We start from the raw sequence: 16705 nt of genomic DNA on the forward strand, positions 1-16705 counted from the left end.
AAATACATTTTATCTTTAGTAATTATTATTGTACTGATACTATTTTTTAACGTTTTAATCAATATGTGTTATGAGCAGAATGATAATTCATTCACAGAAGAGGCCATACAAGTATGTACTGTCAACTTGCCAACAGAGAATCACATGCCACAAAAAGTTAAGTACTTCCATTAGAACTTTATTCTTTTGGCTTTTGTGTATAACAAGATGTAAAAATAAATACTAATATAACATGTTTCTGTATTATTATTTTGCCGTAGTAAACTATTGATTTTTTGCAAAAACGATTAATGAAAGTACGACAATGAAAAAATATCGCATGATCACAAAACTATAAAATAAACAGTTTATAAGCTGTCATTTAACCATATTTCAGATTAAAAAAAGGTTTTATTGAAAATAAAAAATAATACATGTAATAAAACGATGTACACAAAAGCACTCACTATCGCCAATTATCACTGTTAACAGCATTATCTCCCCTTTCAGATCAACAGTTGGAGCATCTTTTTGGTGTGACCCCCTATTGGTGAATTAACTGTAATACATTTGTGGAGATTCACCCGGTCATCCAGTAGAGCCGGGGCTGTGGTATATCAAATACAAATGTTTTTAGTAATTTCATTATTTCTCTTTGAGTTCATATGTGTTCAACTAATAACATGTTATCTACGTCTCTGTTGAAATATAATGACACATATTTGAATGTTCCTTTTATGCTATCCGTGATTTATTTTTATAGTACTGTGTTTAACCATGTTCTTATCGATTATTTAAATCGAGTAAATCAAGCAACAACTTATTGGTTCCCGGTCTTTAAAAGGCTTCGAGGAACCACCACATAACAACTGGGTAAATATTTCGGTTTATCCAATTAGTGCAAATAATTTATAACGGTCGTGTCAGTTTTGGAAGGAAAACTATTTGGCAAAAAAATATGGAAATACAACGCCTTTGCAGCAACATTTACGACAATGATTTTTTCCTTCTATTTTCATTGGATTTTAAAAGTATTAAATAAAATTTGTTACTTTGATAATGATAAGTAGTTATATCTCTATTTATAGTGAAAATATTGTGAATAAACATATTAAATTTGGAATACAGATTTATAGTGCTGATTGTGCACTACGTGAGCGAGGTGTTTATTTTGCGGATCGGCTAGTATGAATTACGAATGTTATAAAGCCCTATTTGTCTGCTTGAACAAATTTGATGCTTTAGATGCACACTTGCACATCATGTGGAGTTCTGCAAACATCATTAGATACAGACAGGCACACTATTAGGAGTTCAGAATACAGATTTATAGTGAAGATCCTGTATCTTCTATTTACCAGCGTCTCTGCGTCTCTTCGCAAGTTTTTATACGGGTGTTATAGCGTTGGTGAAGTAATGGGCGCCTATAAATCTTTATCCAGATAACGTTCGCATCGTGCTTATAATGTACGTTAAATTCGGGTTTATAAATTATTGGTCCCTAATGATCTGTGCTCAGTTTACATGACATGCGCTTATATACGCCCGTTATCCCATAGTTGAACCCTATAAATATATGCGTCCAAAAATTGAGTGAGATTGGGATATGCATGGGATAACTCATTGACTTCTATCTATGGACTATCTGCGCGAATACGAGTGTAATAGCGTTTGGGAACTAATGAGCGCCGATTATTCTGCGTCCAGACAACGTTTTTTTTATATCCTGCGTAAACGGTTATATTCGTGTTTAAAAATGATGGTTTAACGGTAATCTGGGCCCAGTAACATTTACATACGGTCGTACGTGCATTATAGAGCATTTAGAGCCCTATCAACCTGAGTCGAGAGTCAACACATTAAGCATAGGCGGCTCCAATGGAGGGGAGCGGACGCGGCGTACGCCCCCCCCCCCCCCCCCCCAAAATCTTCAAAGTAAAGTCAAATCATTTGATGTTTCACACTGAGCTAGATCTAAATCACCTATGTAAACTCATTTTTATCTTCTTCTTCGTACTCAAAATTGCCCACTAATCACAGACAATCGCTAAAATGTTTTAACTTTATACTCTGTGTCGCCCGGCGTATAAACTATGCATATTTTTGGCATTATATTTTTGTGTTTTATTTTTTATATTTTTTGTACCATTGTATAATTAATACCCCCACCCCCTCCAAAAAAGCATCCAGACAACGTCCACTTCGTGCTTATACGGTACAATTCGGGTGAAACCAGGGATGGATGCCCATTTATCTGCGCCCAGTTAACGTTCACATGCGAATATATGGTCTTAATTGCATTATAGTGTAATAAAAACCAATAAATCTGCATCGTATGGCCTAATAAAACCCAATCAATCAGCATCGAGTGAATAAATTGAGTTTCTTTATACGGTATCAATTGCATGAAGAAACTGATCCACTTCTGTTTATCTGTGTCCATAGAATATGCACATGTTATTTTACGGATTTAATAGCGTTGAGGAACACATGAACCCATATTGGTATACGTCTAGGCAACGATCACATCGTGCTTATACATCGGGTTTTATAAATGAAGGACAAACAAACAATCTCATGTGCTTATCCCTTTACCTCTCACAAATGCACTTTGATGCATTTAAAGTCCTTTAGAAAATTAAATTAAATAAGTCCTTTCTTAACATATTCAAGTTTTAAATGCTTCATTTCCAATCCTTATGTACTGATGAGTAACAAACAGCATAAAACCTTAACAGACTGCGAGTTGCTGTTCAGGGTTTATGCTGGTTGCAAAATCAATTTTCACTTTGCTTCTTATGGGAGAAAGGGTTATACGGCCTATATTACATTTTAGAAGTTATACATTGTAATTACCTTATAATTGATGGATTGTTATTGTCAATGACTTTATGTTCTCTGATAATGGCATATCTTCCGTTTTAAGACAAACATTGTTACAAACAAAAATGCTTAGAACAAGAACAACATTTATTCAGCAACAAAGCTTATACAAGCTCATAGCTTACATTATATATGGATTATACAATTTATTTATAAGTGATGGTAGAAGATAAAGAATGGACGATATTGTTATGAACTGGTTAACATGGTATGTTTATGAAGGGAAAACATGATTTCATATAATATTGCAACTTTTTTAATCAATGACATTAACATGATAAAAAGGAGTACACCTTATTGGTAAATGTGCGTGATGCATATGGATCAATTGTTAGGCTATAAGACTAAATATATCTATTATGTATATCATTACATACATACATACATACATACATGCATGCATACATAAATATATAACAACTTTATATGGTATTTCAATATGAACACACATCTATGAGATTTAACCATCCTTGGCCACATAAGTGCTGTTGAGTGCAGTCCTATGTTTGGTTAAATTTATTTGTTGCGAAAACCCGGACTAGACTTAAAAGGTTACAAATAAACAATAATTACAACTTTAAGTATTTTAAGATCATCTTTGAAGAGTGTCGCCATAACTAATGCGATAATGACGAATATGGTTAATTTCACAACTATACACAGTTAACATCATACGTCTCCTAAAATGCAGATAAAATTGACGTTTTAACAACGCATTATTTACACGAACTTCATCTTTAATATTTACTGATTCAAGGTGAAATGGGAGAAATGGTGAAATGGTTTACACACAATCTATACATTGCTGCCATTCACGTTTGTGGCAAACCATCTCGTTTCAAGAAAATCATACCATAACATCGAATAAACTATGGTTATACGCAAATGCTAAAAAATGCATTGATTTTTTATCAAGAAAAAATATAAAATAGCAATAAAAGAGCGCAAATATGAACGCTTTTGTTTTGCAGACGAATTACAAAATATAGAAAAGGAGAGCGTATTAATAACAGAAAGGCACAACATTAAATATATAAGGTTCATCAAACCCGATATTTTTGGTGTATTCTGCAGAATGCGTCTTAAATTAAAGAAGTTAAATCGAACCACTCAACCGTAGATGATATTTATAAAATAAAATGAACACTCGTTCCATGTGAAAGAAAGCCAAACATGAAAGTACTACGATCAAAGTGCGAATAAAAGTATAAATACATTTATAAATGTTAGCAAAACATGACATTTCTAAACGCTGGAAAATTAATAAATTAACAAAACAAAAATAAAATCCCGGGAAAGCAACAACCTCCGGATAAGATTATCAAATGTTCAATAGCAAGACATTCAAAAGCAAACAATAACCATTGGTTTAATCAATTAATATTCTTGTCTTGGTGCGAAGGGAAAAAGTCATAGTTTAAAGAAATTGACGTAAATGATGCCACAATTATAAACGCATACCTGTATATGGATATTTTCACGGATTTTGGCATGTGTTGAAGTTTTAAAAATAAAAATGATGAAATAAATAAAATAATGTAAAAAGATAAATGTTTACATCGGAATTAAATAGCTCAATAATTAAACAAGAACAAAATCAAAGATAAAAAAGTTATCCTTAACTAGTCTTAAACAACTGACCATTTGAGTAAAACACTAGAACTTAAACAACTCGCCCATCTGTGATCGTATAGTAAGTAATATGTTTATGTTATTATTTATATCAGCAATCATCGTACTGTCACAAAATATAATGATAACAACAGAACTCGCCAAATTATTCCTTCATAATGCTTTAAATTTTTAATGTGTTTAAATCATCAAAATATGCAAATACTGTAATATTGTAGAGCTTAGTAAATGTTCAGTATTACTGATTCCTCGCAAAAATAAAACTACAACGAAAATTTTGAAATCTGAAAAAAAAATCAATTTCGTCAATTAACCAAAACGTGAAAAGGTCCATTTAACAAAACAATGGTACAAATCTATTCACAAGAGGCAAACTAATATCAGACATCAGAATTTTAATATGCTCACTATTTACAACAAATGTAAATGATAAAGGAAAATTATGTCGCATGTTTTGTTTACAAAACAATGTATGACCTTAGCATCTTAGGCCGAAAAGTAATAGATGAAAATATAATAACACAATTTCTTAAATTTTGCTTAATGAGATGTATAACTCTGTCAAATGTTATGTATCATCCTCTTATCCATATTTATACTCATACCAAGTTTCAATGACATCCGCCAAAGCACTTCCAAGATATGGCTCCGGACACAAAAAATTATTAAAATATTTTCGCAAACTTAATGATAAATCCGAAATGTTGTTTACATTTCGTGACGTCATTTGACGTTGCAATGTTATTTCAGCAACATAACAAAATGCGATTGGTCAATCAAACGAAAATAAGCCAATGAAAATCCTTAAAAAGTATATTACACATGTGTAAGATAAAAATATTCGTAATGGTTATATTACAAGGGGAAGCAGGGTATGGCATGTGATAAATATATATATCTGTATTGAAGTAACTGTTAATTACACACTAAGCACACTCACAAGCTGAACCAAGTTGTGTTGGTCATCATTGCTATCACAACCCTTCTTTGCTGCCTTATTCATGTGATATCTGATCACTTTTTTGTAGGGGCAAATCTCCTTTTAGTTCTTGATGGAGCAGGTGTTACATTCTTCATAACAAATGAGGTCAGATGGCGTTGCATTTCTTCAACATTTGCAACGCCCTCTTCCACCACAAGTTCTTTAATTTTTGAGGCAACATCACTGTCGATACGTTGCAACAGCCCAGCGTTCTGTTGAAGATTCAATAAGAAATTTAAATAGCAGCAATTAATATAAACATGCACTTTGCAAACATTATCACCCCAATGTACGATCATCTGCATTTTAATACAGATCTTCAAGCTAATATAAATACATTATTATAAAGAGGTGTCAAATGAAAAGATGTAGATGTCTCAGTGTCTGACAGACAGTGTGACCCCAGGTTGCGTTGTTGTTGATTAGTTACATGTAAGATAATCAGTAAAATTTGAATCTTAAATTAACAAGAGCTTGTTAACAGACAAAACAGCAGCCCCCTAGTGGATATTTGCTGCATTGTATTTATATAACCATAGCAATCAGCAATTTGAACCATATTAAAGAAATTGACATGAAGTGCATATTCCCAATACGGCCATTTATGCCCTCCAAACTTTATCAACTCTGCTTACGTACTTTTTGAGTCAGCACGCTTTTAGTTTCCAATCATTTCTTTAAACTCAGCAACAATAATTTGGGCTGGAGGCAAAAAAAAAATGAAGGAAATTGTACATTCAACTTTTTGTCCCTCTTTCAACATACCAAATTTCATCAACCTAGGTAATTTACTAGTTGACATATTGCAATATGCTGATTGCGAAGATGGACATACACACACACAAACGTAATGACAACTGCAAGTTCAATATACCTATGCCTTTCGGCAGGGAATAATAAAGAAATTATAATGGAAACCAGGGCATAATCTTTATGTCCTTCTTCTCCTCATTATTTCGTTATTATTATCTTAATTATTGCAAAACTTGACTTCTTAAGAAAGTCTTTAAACAGTCATTTTTAATAAAAGTCCATATAAATCATTCGACCACTGGCGTGTGGCTACCTTCGATTCCAGGAGCATGCTTTTAACAATCTTTAGTTTTATTATTTGATGTCAAATAACAACTATCAAAACTCAAGCATTTAGAGAAAATTAATTGTAAGTTATTTTATTATACACATCATCTTTTAAGGAAAGATCTAGGATAATGTAAAGGTACAGAGTGCTGCCAAACAAATCAGGTTTAAAGCTGGAGCAGTCTGATGACATTTTTAAATATTCTGCATAATCCTATTCATCTTTTAGTTAACACTGGTAAAAATAGCTATAAAGCAAAGTCTTTAGATTTGGTTTTAAACATATGCAAAAAATCAAATTCAAAAGATTTTTACATTTTTTAAAATTATTACGTGCCAGGTAAACAAGAAATCCCCATGATGGGGCAACTGTTGACAATTTTGATCACATGTTACAGCAAATGAATCAACAGAAATTTAACTTTACAGAGTGTTACTTTACATATCAGTACCTCTCCACTTGTATGGTACTTGTGTTCGATGTTAGGAAACACCACCATTATCTTCTTGATGCCTTTACTCAGATCACTCCTCACATTAGAAGCAGCCATTTTTTTTGTCCAGCTCGCTTGATGAACCCTTGTATTAAATGACATAATGTTGACAACCTAAACAGTGCTTAAAACCAACAATAGCAAAAAATGATTGGATGAAGATGTTTAATTTAATTGTCATCATATTTTGCTTATCACACTTTTACAGAGGTAAAAACAATAAAAATGAGGCAAACACAATACAAAAGTACAATTTGTATGAATCAGAAGAAATTGATGATATAACCAGTGGATTTTGAGCATTGGTGCAATAGTAAGATTTCTTAAGTGTTATGATTGCAATAAAACAATGTAATGTACAGTAATTGTCCTGCTTGTGGGTAAATTTAATAAAAGAAAAACAACACATCCAACCTCTTCAGGGGTGAATATCAACACTTCCTTCAGAATGATAGAAGCAGGACAGTCCAATTTTTTGGAGAGCTGCACTGCATGCCTTGTTTTCTATTTAGCATATGAATGTTGCTCACTGCTAACTGTCTTTGTCTGAAAAGTATGTTAATATCTTTACAACTTTATGTACATGAAAATGCATATTTTATCTGATATCACACAGTGTTGAGTTTTGACAACTATTTGGACCAAATTTGTTTAAGAACAGATACTGCAAGTCTATGTCATAATATTAGTCAGTATAAAACAAAAGGGTAAACATTTTACTCTTCATGGAATGATCTGATCAATGTTGGCATTTTACCAAGTCCAAAGAAATAAATCTTATATTTTTATCTGAGCATTCATCAAGACAATAAGAACAAAAAATTTTGTTTTGCACTGAAATCAACACCATTTTAAGAACATTTTTAAAATCCTGTGTCCATCATTACATGTACATTGTTTATTTTTGCATTAAATGGCTTACAGGATGCGCTACATTGATGTTTCAAAGTTTATATATAAAAGATTCTTGTACATTTAGCTGATTCATCTGGATCCTATTTTTTAACAAAATTGTTATTAAATACAATGCTTTCCAATTCAGTGAAGACTGATTTATATGAGACATTGCTATTGTATTGTTTATGAAAATAAAGATTCTGCATACTAACAAGGTGCTCAGGTAAGCTAACAAGAGCACCGCATAAAAGGTGCCACGCTCAGCTGCGGGTGCAGTTTTAAATACATGAAAGCTTGTCAGATTTTTTTTTGTTTTTTTAAGAGGTCGCAGTGACCTTGACCTTTGACCTAGTAACCCCAAAATGCGTGTGACATGTAGAACTCATCAAGGTGCAGCTGCATATGAAGTTTCAAAGTTGTAGGTTGAAGCACTTTGATTTTAGAGCCAATGACAAAATGTTAAGGTTTTAGCATGACGCGGACGGCCAATGACACGACGACCGACACGACACGACAAGCTGGCTATGACAATACCTCGGGTTTTCTTCGAAAACAGCCGAGCTAAAAATCAATGACAACATGGAGGGGAAGGTTACCATTTTTCTGTCCAATACCTTCTCCTTTTCCAGTTTTCTCTTCTTATTCTTGTCTGTACCATGGTGGCATTTCAGAACCTGATGTCCAAGGCTCACATACATATAAGGGTTCACCCCATGGACCCAACAAACCTTATGGGAGGATGAAGTAAAAACTGAAATTATTCATCAAAACAGATTTTTTTTTATTTTCTGCTTATGTATACACTTTATTTAAAAAACACAAAAAATTGAAATTAAACAAAAAATCCATATCATGAATTCATTCATTTAATAGGAACAAGAGATGTGTTTGTCAGAAACACAATGCCCTCTATTGCGCCGCTTTGATTTTTGTTTTACCTTAGACCTTAAAGGATGGCCTTGACCTTTCACCACTCAAAATGTGCAGCTCCACAAGATACACGTGCATGCCAAATATCAAGTTGATATGTTCAATATTTCATAAGTTAATATTTCAAAAGTTATCGCAAGGTTACCAAGGTTAAAGTTTTGGGACAGAATGACAGACAGACAGGCCAAAAACAATATACCCCCGATCATTCAAACTGGGGGCATTACAATAGTTGATAAAGGTACATAGAATCACATTGTTCTTAAAAAAAGAGAAAGTACAAATGTTTTCACCTTCATAAGTCTTCATTTTAAAACTTTTTTGATTTTTGAAAGACAATTAATAAGGAATTTTGTGACAGGATATGGGAATGAACAATACTTTATCAATTGGGGAAAAATTCTTTCATTTTTTTAAGTCAAAATATTAATGCAAGTAAAAAGCTATCTGTGAGGCATGCTTTTTTCTACTTACCCGTTGTGATAAATATTCAGGCCACATAAAAGCTAAATAGATTTGATAACGTCTTTACAAACTTATTGTATAAAAATAATTAATACCATAGTGTATTGCAAACATTTCATCATTTAAGAAATATATGAGTGTGGCAGAATTTATAGGTGCCAGTGTAAATTTAGTATTAATTTAGTAAATGGTGAATAAAAAATAATAACATATTCACAATTTTTTTAATATTTTGCTCTAACATGGCTCATCTTGAAGGACATACGCTTTTTGGTACAAATTCAAGTGATTAACATAGTAATCAAATACTGAGAAAACGCTGCTTAATGCCCCTGTGTTGCCATGGCTGTGAATACATGGCCATCATCACCTGGGTATAAATATCCATGCATCCAGAACAGTATTTACAGATTGCACTGCTGTTACTTAATAATAAATAAATTAAAATAAGTGCATGCAGAACAATGTACGCTGAATTGCTAACAGTTGATACTGTTATTTTCCATTAGAAGTTTACTGTGTTTATTTAAAAAGTACTTGAATGATAATTTGTTAAATAATCAGAGCTCGATTCAATGTATTCAAAATGACAATAATGGAAGGTAATTGTATTTCTCTTCAACTTATAATTGATAATATTTGACAACAATTTCATTAATAATATTCACTCTAGTCAGGTCTACAAAACGGTAGTGTCAATATTGTAAGGAAAACAAAAATGGAAATGCCGAATTTTTTGGTTCTATAACCGATTATTTAACGATTATACTATCAATTTGATGTTTTTAAATTTGTGCTTTTGCATCGTTAAAACAATTAAATAAAAGTATCTTGTCTTCATTGTGATTTCTCGTGTGACGATTGGCAGACGACATCTTGAAAACTTTGACAAACATGCGGTAGCAGTATCTTTACAGCAAAATTTTTGTTTCCTAACCATGTTGCCAAATTGTCCTTACAATACTGACTCGACGAAGGTCTACTAAACGGTCGTGTCAATGGTCCCAGTGTCAATATTGTAAGGAAAACAAAAAGGAAAGCTAAATGTGTTTCTTTCAAACCAACTATTTTTTAAAGATTAACATGTCTCTCTTTTCTCTTTTCATTAAAATATGTTTGAGTTTCTTTCAAACGCCAGCTGGTTACAACCACAACAATCAATTAAACTTTGAAGAATTATTAATTTATGCTTCTTTCAACAGAAATCATTACGTTTAGATATATGAACAAAATAATAAAATGAATTTACCTGAATTACCAAAGGTTTTTGTGCTGTAACCAATTATGTAGGTTATTCGTATCAATTTCATTTCTTTTTATGTAAGCTTTTGCATCGTCAAAACAATAAAATAACATTATTTTGTCTTCGTTACGATTTCTCGCGTGGAGATTTACAGACGCCATCTTGAAAACTACGACCAACTTTCGGTATCAGTCTCTTTACGGCAATTTTTTTGTTTCCTTACATCGTTGCCAAATTGCCCATACGATACTGACTCGACGATTTATAACACATCACACCTGTTTTACCAGGTATAACAAGAAATTCGAAGTTACTTTTTTGTATACATTCTTTGTATTTATTTTTGTAAGGTGTAGTTAAAGGTGTTTGCTGGCTCTCAATTTACTACTGCGAAATCGAAAAAGGACACTCCTTGAAACTTAAAGTGATATTATGGGCATTTTTCACTGTTGAATTGAGCTGAAAAGAATTAATAGGTCAAAAGAGTAAGTTAGAATGTGGTTACTGACCAATTATCTGCAACTCATCTTGCTACCAGTTGTTTATAAAAATATATTTGATATTATATATTTTACATGACCCACCCAGCCAGTCCTGTAAGCCGAAATGATCCATAAAACAAAATTGTCTTTGTGTTGTATAAACGAATCTGCACTAAAACTAAATTTAGGTTAAACAAAAGTATGGTTGATATTCAAATGCATTATTTTTCTCTTTCCGGGATATTGTTTTATGATGCTGCATTAACAAATATAAGTGTATATGAAGTAAAAACACAAAAAATAAAAAACAGTTGTGATAGACTCCTATAAACTGTTAGATGCCCATAATATCACTTTAAAGGGACCTTTTAACAGATTTTGGCATGTACTGAAGCATGTCTTTAAATGCGTTATATTGATAAATGTAAAATTTGATCTAAAAAGCTCCATTCAAAAACAAGAATAAAATATATAAAAAAGTAGCCCTCTGACTCAACTGGGCTCGAACCACTGATCCCTGGAGTAAACGTCTAACGCTTTAGACCACTCGGCAATCCGTTCTCATACAAAAATTGATGAATTTTATGCTTTATGTATGCAATCATCGTTGTGTCACTAAATATAACGACAACAACATAACTCTCCAAATTACTCAATTGTTTTGCGTTGCAACGCTTTATAATTTTCAGGTTTTACAATTGTCAAAAGATGCACATTATGTATATTTTAAAGCATGGAACAATAAACCCTGATATGTTGTGGATGCAATGACCCTGAATAGTATAAAAGAACACTTGGATAACCACTTGCAAGGAAATAGGGCATACCAGAGTTGCAATAGTACAACTCTCAAGTTGGAGTTGCAACTCTTAAAGACTTTTTTCATGCAAACTCGCAACCAGGAATCAAGGCAGTTCTTTAATCAGTAAAATAGGCCACCTGTTTTCTGGCATAAGTAAATACAAACATATATAACTATATCCAATGCACAAATTGATTAGGTGTGCCAAGTTTCAAACACATCAACAGTTCATGCAAATTTGTACTTTTTTGCAATTGACAACGCCAAGTATTCTGAATTTGCAAAAAAAGATAATTCTGAATTCAAAATAAATCTTTGATACATTGAGTATCTCTGGAATCCTCCACAAGATAGATCTCTTGTTTAAATAATGTGGTAAATTGCCTATCTCCTCAACTGTTGTGTAAAAATTAAATCTTAAAATCAACATTTTTGCTTTCTGTTGGTAAAATATTTTTTTAATCAAGTTTTTGTTTTGAGCATGTTTCCACAAACGCATTTTTTGCCTCAATAATACTTGTTTGTGGCTCCAAGTTTTTGGACACCTAGATTTTCAAATAAATTTAATGAATCTAAATTTTCGGACAGTTGTATTTTATTCTACTTCAACTTATTTTTTTTTTTAAATAACATCACATTAACACATCACACATGTGTTAAAGGGGACTTTTCGCAGATTTTGGCATGTGATAAAGTTTGTCATTTAATGCTTTATATTGATAAATGTAAACACTGGATCTAAATAGCCCCAGTTAAAATACAAGAATAAAATGTAAAAAAGAGAAGAAAAAGTAACCCTCAACTGGCCCCAAACCACTGAGCCCTGGAGTCCTAGCGTTAAACTCCTACCGCTTAGACCACTCAGCCATCTGAACTCTTGCTTTATAATTTAAAGTTTTTTAAATCGTCAAGAGATGCATATATTGGTTATTTTAGAGCATGGTAAATGTTCAGTATTACTGTTCCCTAACAAATATAACTAAAACAAAAATTTGCGAATCTGAAACATCTTTTTATAATTTTGTCAATTTACTAAAACGTAAAAAGGCCCCTTTCACGGTGTAGATGCATATCTGTGGCCTCTCTGTCGAAATGCTGCCTCTCTGTTCATTCTCGGCTGCCTCTCTGTTATAAACATGAAAAATGGATGATCGGTATTCACAAAACAGATAGGAAAATCTAAAATTAAAGCCCGTAAACACATTTGTTCATTAAAAGAGGTGATCCATGAGTTTAAGCATATATCCAGCTACAGGTTCACTGTATTCCACAGGTCCAAACACTTATTACAAAATCTATCGAAGATGCAATGATGACGAGGGTGGTGGAACAATCGTGCATACATGCCATTTTGATGACTTTTTAACATAGCTTTTTCGTAATGTGTCAAATATCTAAGGTCATTGATATCATCTTTATGATCAAATCTTTACGTTAAATGTACGCTTTATAGTAATTTTCATCAATTTTACTTAAAAAATGCCTACTTTCGCTTTTGTTGTGGCACGGCAAGCCTCTCGATCGGCTCACTTTTCTGGCATGGGAAGCCTATTTGTTGATTAACATTGTTATTTTTCCTAGTAAAATGAGTATAACACTTGTTAAAAGTATTGATAGTAAAAACTTAAATGTAAGAATATTGGATGTAAATATCAAAGGTGAAAGGGGACTTTTAACATAATTATTTGGACTAATGCTATCGGCTAGTCATATAATCGACGAATAGGCTTCCCTTAACTTGATGCTTTACACAGGTTTGACTGTATTGTCAAAACTTCTTTTAATTTTTGGACACTGTATTTTGGGAATAATTTCAGTATCAAAATTGTTGGAAGCTAAAAGTATTAATTATTCATGAAAATCAGAAAATTAAGAGTAATTGCAGTATTTATTTAATTAAATTTTACTTAAGTATTTGATGTCTTGCATTTTTAAGTAATATGCAAAGCAGCTATCAGAGGCAGGTACGAATGGTTACAAATCGACTTATTGTGATTCCCTGATCTATTTAGGATGATGCCCTGTGCAACTACCCATTGAGAGAAGATGGCAAGGACTAAGCAGACGGCCCGTAAATCTACTGAGGGCAAGACCCCAGAGAAGCAGGTGGCCGCCGGGTCTGACCAGGGTGCAAGTGGGGGTAGCACGGGACAAGGGGCTACCAAGGCTCCATCTTTTCCATCTAAAGGTAATTGGTCATTTGTAAGTGTTAGAAAAACAAGCCAAGTGGTTCCTTACACTCGCTTAAACCTTTCCCACTTAGAAGCAAAGTGAAAATGGCTATGTGCAAACAGCATGAAACCAGAACAGCCTGCTAGTAACTGGTAGTCTGTTCAGGTTGTATGCTGTTTGCTGCTCATCAGTATCTAAATGTTGAAATGAAAGCCTTAAAAACTTGAATCTAGTAAGAAAGGTCCTAAATTGAATGTAACTTTCTAAGGGACTTAAAATGCCTCCAAATACGTATCTAAGTGGTAAAGGGTAAAATGTTAAGTGTGATAAGTAAGTCTGGAAGAAACAGAACTAAAATTTAAGAAGGCTCCCTTCTATTCACTTAAAGGTAATGACAAGTAAGTGAGAAACACAACATGGGCCTACTAATCTGCCTCACATCCACTTAAAGGTAATGATATGTGTGGGGAAAACAGAACAAGGGGTTATAGATGCTCCCTAGCATTAAAGGAAAAGTATCAATTGTTACTGTGGTAGAAACAGAATATAAGGTCCCTATGTTCACTGACAGATAAAGTCTCATTAGTTAGAGTGAAAAACAACATAAAAAGGAGCTACTGATGCATTCTTACATTCACTTAAAAGGTCAATTGTGATTGGTCAGTGTGGGGTGTGGGACATTGTGATTGGTCAGTGTGGGGTGTGGGACATTGTGATTGGTCAGTGTGGGGTGTGGGACATTGTGATTGGTCAGTGTGGGGTGTGGGACAAACTGAACAAGAGGCTTCTACTTATTCACTTAACTCTTTCAGTGCTGGAACCGAATTTTGAAGGCCTTTGCAAACAGTTTGGATCCAGATGAGACACCACAGAACGTGGCGTCTCATCAGGATCAAAACTGTTTGCTATTCTACTAGTATTCTTTGAAAAAATATCGAGGAGAAAATGCTAATTTTAGAAATTCAGCAGAAGACATTTTAACAGACAAAAAATTTCCCAGCATGCCAAGGGTTAACCCTTTACCACTTAGATACATATTTTGACGCTTATGTAGTTCCTGAGAAAGTTGAATTAAATTAGAGATCTTTCTTACAAGTTTCAAGTTTTAAAGGCTTCATTTTAAACCCTTAGATTCTGATGAGCAGCAGACAGCATATAACCTGAATAGACTGGGAGTTACTCGCAGGCTGTTCTGGTTTTATACTGTTTGCACACCGCAATTTTTACTTTTTTTCTGAGTGGGAAAGGGTTAAAGGCAAAGCATCATTGAATCAAGTTGAGTTGACACTGGAAAAATGGAGAATGTACACATGGTATCTGTTTGAAGTAAATACATATGTTTATTTTAAAAGTTATCAGTTGCCTAAACATAATTTTGTCTCTGCCTTCATGTTAGACAGAAAATCTTTAAACCTTTGGTCTAATGACCTCATGCAAACAGTTTAAATGTAGATATAAAATCAATAACAAGAAAAAACAACTTCTATAATAGCTCTTAAGGTGATTATCTTTGAAAAGGTCATTTCTTTAAGCAGTTCATTGATAATTTCAGTATGTATTATTTCTGACAACAACGTTCACCTGTGTCTGATTGTTTAAATTCCCTACTAGTCATATTTTGAATGTATTTCAGCTCCTAAGCAACAAATACTACAGCAACAAGTGCTACCACCACCACCGCCACCACCACCATCTAAAGCTTACAAGGGCAGTGGTAACAAATCACCGCCACCACCACCTTCTAAAGCTTACAAGAGCGGTGGTAACAAAAGTATTGACAGTGGAGAAGAAGAACAAGAAGAAGAAGAAGATGTATGTTATTCTTATCTGTTAATATCATGTCCTTGTTATTGTGCCAGTCTTTGAATGTTTAGCTGGAGAACAGTTATTGTTTTTAATTGCCCTAAAACCAAATATTTTCTTATAAACGAACATGCCCTGTTCATTCCAAATGATGCACATGCGATATAAATCTAAAATCTCCAAATTTTCTGAGATACATGGTTACCATTGAAGTGAAAGCAAGTGCTTAATTTTGCGTCAATTTTTTACTGATAAATATAGGATCTTCCATGAGTGGTCGTTTTGTATTGAATTTATTAAACAAGTCATCTAAATAAAGATAAAAACGAGGCTTGCCGAGTTTTTATCTTCATTTAGATTACGAGTTTAATAAATTCAATACAAAATGACCACAAATCTAAGATTCTATTTATAACATGACCAACACATTTTCTTTTTACTTTAATATGCTAATTTCACCGTTTATTAACATTGTAAACGAGTTTAACTGAAGAAATTGGCTGAAATAATGACGTCATTTCGCCAAAAAATGATGTCATTTCACAGTTATATAACTAGTGTAATAACACACGTGTAATAAACAAAATTGAGCATTACGTTATTTCACTCCTGGAGCGTAGGTCATGTTATACGAAAAAATGTTTGTCATTGGTATACAGTCTACTCTTGTTATCTCGACATCGGATATCTGGATTTTCTCGATATGTCGAAGTAAGCTCAATGTCCCAACTTTTTTCCTTTTTTATCTATATCAATAAACATTGCATATCTCGATTTTCGTTATGTCGAATAATTCGATATCTCGATATAAAAACTTTTCCCGAGTCCCGATTTTACATGTATTTACTGTGGTTTATCTCG

General features: G+C 33.1%; 1 protein-coding gene and 1 long non-coding RNA gene across 3 annotated transcripts in view; one reads left to right on the forward strand and one right to left on the reverse strand.

Annotated features, from left to right (window-relative positions):
* Window positions 1-16705, forward strand: part of LOC127835872 (uncharacterized) — a 385246-nt gene that overhangs the window by 310161 nt on the left and 58380 nt on the right. The window lies entirely within an intron of this gene.
* LOC127836647 (uncharacterized) lies at window positions 3285-10771 on the reverse strand. 2 transcript variants are annotated; one of them, XR_008028854.1, is made up of 5 exons: window positions 10592-10771; window positions 8544-8698; window positions 7465-7596; window positions 7009-7135; window positions 3285-5688 (listed from the first exon to the last, which is right to left on the reverse strand). It is a non-coding gene; the product is annotated as an uncharacterized LOC127836647 (long non-coding RNA). The 2 variants fall into 2 exon arrangements; XR_008028853.1 differs by having other exon boundaries at window positions 8562-8698; window positions 10592-10767.

This window comes from Dreissena polymorpha, chromosome 6 (genome assembly GCF_020536995.1).
Source record: "Dreissena polymorpha isolate Duluth1 chromosome 6, UMN_Dpol_1.0, whole genome shotgun sequence".
In the NCBI taxonomy this organism is placed as follows: Eukaryota; Metazoa; Mollusca; class Bivalvia; order Myida; family Dreissenidae; genus Dreissena; species Dreissena polymorpha.